This window comes from Anabrus simplex, chromosome 2, assembly GCF_040414725.1.
Source record: "Anabrus simplex isolate iqAnaSimp1 chromosome 2, ASM4041472v1, whole genome shotgun sequence".
NCBI lineage: Eukaryota > Metazoa > Arthropoda > Insecta > Orthoptera > Tettigoniidae > Anabrus > Anabrus simplex.
Genome location: NC_090266.1, coordinates 354,890,464 through 354,895,442, shown reverse-complemented (window position 1 = coordinate 354,895,442; position 4,979 = coordinate 354,890,464). Strand labels below are relative to the sequence as shown.

The 4,979-nt window shown below is 42.2% G+C and overlaps 1 non-coding gene across 1 annotated transcript; it reads right to left on the bottom strand.

Annotated features, from left to right (window-relative positions):
* Positions 1-1,081: 1,081 nt before the first annotated feature.
* On the bottom strand, positions 1,082-1,153 carry TRNAD-GUC (transfer RNA aspartic acid (anticodon GUC)). The gene has a single exon. It is a non-coding gene; the product is annotated as a tRNA-Asp (tRNA).
* Positions 1,154-4,979: the final 3,826 nt, after the last annotated feature.

The window sequence follows — 4,979 nt, the reverse complement described above, 5'->3', positions numbered from 1 at the left end:
TCTAGTAAAGATCATTGATTCACATTTCTTAACATTGAATTGAAAGGAATTGTGTTTTCCCCATTCAACCAGTGCTGTGAGGTCTTGTTGTAATTTTTCGTTATCTTTGTTTGAACTAATCTGCCTGTAAATTTTCATGTCATCGGCAACTGAAATTTATAATTTTTCAATATAGAGCCAATATCATTAACGAACAGAATGAACAACAGTGGACCTAATTTTGAACCTTGATTTAGGGGTCTATGCCTGAAGTTACCCTGTACATGGATGAAGCTATCCCTTTGAAACTAACAAATTGAAAACAATTCCTGAAGTAGGAGTTAAAGAATTCGACCAGTTCAGGGCTAAAACCAAAACTGTGAAGCTTGTTTAGAAGTTTATAATGATCAATCCTATCGAATGCTTTTGTCATGTCCATGTATGTGGCATCCACTTGCCCATGCACCAAGTTCCGTTTACAAACGAAGCCTCAATTCACTGTTTTTTAAGTAGACTGAATGAATATTATTTTACAGTATAACTGTCCCTTAGAGCCATGGAGGAAACTACCGGATTCCTGTTCAGAATCACTCATTTTATCATGCAATCGATTCGATACACCAAGTTCCACTTAAAACCGAAATCGGTCTTTCGGCTATCAAACACCTAGAGTGGCTTAACTAGAGCATTCTTCGTCCTCTGAGTGCAAGATTAGTCTATGGGTTCGAATCCTAACACAATTCGTCTGGCTTGCTAAAGACGCATCAAGGACAGGAACACACTACAGTAGGCCTACGTGTGTGCAACTCTCCGATATGTCACCTAACATTAAAATTCGTGAGTATAATACTTAGAAATCAGACAGGATACTTAGCAAGGACGATCGAGGTAAGAGGTAAGGTAAGGGTGTATTCTGTCCGAAGGCAGGTCCGAACCTCCGCAGAGGTGTGCCTGGGCCGGAGTTTACGTACGGTAGGGTGGCCAATTCCTTTCCTCTCCAGCATTCCATTACCCCCCACCAACAGCGCGTGGCAGCTCATCCAAATCTTGACCACACCCAATGTTGCTTAACTTCGGAGAACTCACGGGATCCAAAAAATTCCTCCCCGGCGGGGAATCGAATCCCGGGCTCCCGCGTGACAGGCGGGGATACTGACCACTATACTACCGAGGAGAGGGAAGAGGAAAGTAGCTTAATATGAGGTAGGCCTACCTTATTTGTTTATTGAATACTTTCAGGATTATCATAGATTCGTGTCTATGAATAGTAGGCATACAGATTGGTTCTGAAACTGATTCTCTCCATTGTAGAGTGTGATTCATATTCATAAACGCACGTTTCTAATTATAACTCGATTTTTTACATACATACATTACCATTATAGACTGTTATGCCTTTCAGCGTTCAGTCTGCAAGCCTCTGAGAATTTACTAAACGTCGCCATAATCCTCGATTTGCAACTAGTGTTGTGGCCTCATTCAATTCTATACCTCTTATCTTTAAATCGTTAGAAACAGAGTCTAACCATCGTCGTCTTGGTCTCCCTCTACTTCTCTTACCCTCCATAACAGAGTCCATTATTCTCCTAGGTAACCTATCCTCCTCCATTCGCCTCACATGACCCCACCACCGAAGCCGGTTTATGCGTACAGCTTCATCCATCGAGTTCATTCCTAAATTAGCCTTTATCTCCTCATTCCGAGTTCCCTCCTGCCATTGTTCCCACCTGTTTGTACCAGCAATCATTCTTGCTACTTTCATGTCTGTTACTTCTAACTTATGAATAAGATATCTTGAGTCCACCCAGCTTTCGCTCCCATAAAGCAAAGTTGGTCTGAAAACAGACCGATGTAAAGATAGTTTCGTCTGAGAGCTGACTTCCTTCTTACAGAATACTGCTGATCGCAACTGCGAGCTCACTGCATTAGCTTTACTACACCTTGATTCAATCTCACTTACTATATTACCATCCTGGGAAAACACACAACCCAAATACTTGAAATTATCGACCTGTTCTAGCTTTGTATCACCAATCTGACATTCAATTCTGTTGGATTTCTTACCTACTGACATCAATTTAGTCTTCGAGAGGCTAATTTTCATACCATACTCATTGCACCTATTTTCAAGTTCCAAGATATTAGACTGCAGGCTTTCGGCACAGTCTGCCATTAAGACCAAGTCGTCAGCATAGGCCAGGCTGCTTACTACATTTCCACCTAACTGAATCCCTCCCTGCCATTTTATACCTTTCAGCATATGATCCATGTAAACTACAAACAGCAAAGGTGAAAGATTACAGCCTTGTCTAACTCCTGTAAGTACCCTGAACCAAGAACTCATTCTACCATCAATTCTCACTGAAGCCCAATTGTCAACATAAATGCCTTTGATTGATTTTAATAATCTACCTTTAATTCCATAGTCCCCCAGTATAGCGAACATCTTTTCCCTCGGTACCCTGTCATATGCTTTCTCTAGATCTACGAAACATAAACACAACTGCCTATTCCTCTCGTAGCATTTTTCAATTAGGGCCTACCTGGCGCATACTGAAAATCTGATCGTGACAGCTTCTCTGTGGTCTGAAACCACACTGGTTTTCATCCAACTTCCTCTCAACGACTGATCGCACCCTCCCTTCCAAGATGCCTGTGAATACTTTGCCTGGTATACTAATCAATGAGATACCTCGATAGTTGTTGCAATCCTTCCTGTTCCCTTGCTTATAGATAGGTGCAATTACTGCTTTTGTCCAATCTGAAGGTACCTTACCAACACTCCACGCTAATTTGACTACTCTATGAAGCCATTTCATCCCTGCCTTCCCACTATACTTCACCATTTCAGGTCTAATTTCATCTATTCCTGCTGCCTTATGACAATGGAGTTTATTTACTATCCTTTCCACTTCCTCAAGCATAATTTCACCAACATCATTTTCCTCCTCCCCATGAGCTTGACTGTTTGCAACACCACCATGATGATTTCCTTTTACATTGAGAAGATGTTCAAAATATTCCCTCCACCTCTCCAGTGATTTTCTGGGATCTGTTATGAGTTCACCTGAATTACTCAAAACACAGTTCATTTCCTTTTTCCCTCCCTTCCTAAGATTCTTTATTACTGTCCAGAAGGGTTTCCCTGCTGCTTGACCTAGCCTTTCCAGGTTATTACCAAAATCTTCCCATGACTTCTTTCTGGATTCAACAACTATTTGTTTCGCTCTGTTTCTTTCATCTACGTACAAATCCCTGTCTGCCTCGGCCCTTGTTTGGAGCCATTTCTGATAAACCTTCTTTTTACGTTTACAGGCTGCTCTCACTTCATCAATCCACCAAAATGTTCGCCTTTTCCCATCTTTACACACAGTTGTTCCTAGGCATTCCCTTGCTGTTTCTACTACAGCATCCCTTAATGCCACCCATTCACTTTCTATATCCTGAACCTGCTTACTGTCTACTGTTCGAAACTTCTCACTAATCATATCCATGTACTTCTGTCTAATTTCCTCGTCCTGGAGATTTTCTACCCTTATTCGTTTGCAGACAGATTTCACTTTCTCTACCCTAGGCCTAGAGATACTTAGTTTACTACAGATCAGATAATGGTCTTTATCATCGAAAAATCCCCGAAAAACTCGTACATTCCTAAAAGATTTCCTGAATTCAAAGTCTGTTAAGATATAGTCTATTATGGATCTGGTACCCCTAGCCTCCCATGTGTAGCGGTGAATAGCCTTATGCTTGAAGAATGTATTCGTAACAGCTAAACCCATACTAGCACAGAAGTCCAGCAAACGCTTCCCATTCCCATTAGCTTCCATATCTTCCCCACATTTACCAATCACCCTTTCGTATCCTTCAGTTCTATTCCCAACTCTCGCATTGAAATCGCCCATTAGCACAATTCTATCCTTGCTGTTGACCCTGACCACGATGTCACTCAATGCTTCATAAAACTTGTCAACTTCATCCTCATCTGCACCCTCACATGGTGAATACACGGACACAATTCTTATCCTAATTCCTTCCACTGACAAATCTACCCACATCATTCGCTCACTTATGTGCCTAACAGAAACTATGTTGCGTGCAATGGTATTCCTGATAAAGAGCCCTACCCCAGACTCTGCCCTTCCCTTTCTAACACCCGTCAAGTACACTTTATAATCTCCTATCTCTTCCTCCTTATCTCCCCTTACCCGAATATCACTTACTCTTAGCACATCCAGATGCATCCTCTTTGCTGACTCAGCAAGTTCTACCTTCTTTCTTCCATAAGCCCCATTAATATTGATAGCTTCCCATCGAATTCCATTTCGTTCGCCAAGTTGTTTCCAAGGCGTCCCTCGCCTGTCAAATGGGAGTGGGACTCCATTACTCCCATAGGTTCGAGGCTTGCTTAAAGTGTTCTGAGCTCGGTAAATTCATGAAGCAGGATGCTGCCCTACTTGCACATAGTCCAAGTGAGGATCTCTCTTCTAACGGGTTATGGACCACCAGTGAATTGTGTAGTCCTAGCCGCCTGAGCACAAGGAGGGCCACGACTCAGAATATGTCCGAGATGCCCACTCCCATTCCATAGCAACTGGTATCCCGACTCTCAGGACCACTTACTAGGCCACTCAGCCGTTGCCCATGGTTCACGAACTAGGACGTGACTACAGTAACCCACAAACATGAACCATACTCGATTTCTTAAACTACTGAAATTTAATTCCTAATTGGGGTGATCGAGGTTTCTAATATGGGATTATAGGCCTATTTCTAAGGTAACTTAAATACATACATAACTACAACTACAATTACATAGAATAATTCATTTATTAAATAGGATGGATGGGTGTACAGACTCAAGGTTCTGGGTTCAAAACCTGACAAGAAGCATTTGCTTTCTTACGCAAGAATGCGGGAGCGTACTGGCAGATCGCGTTTCAGGATGCGTCTGGGTTCAAAACCTGACAAGATGCATTTGCTTTCTCACGCAAGAATGCGGG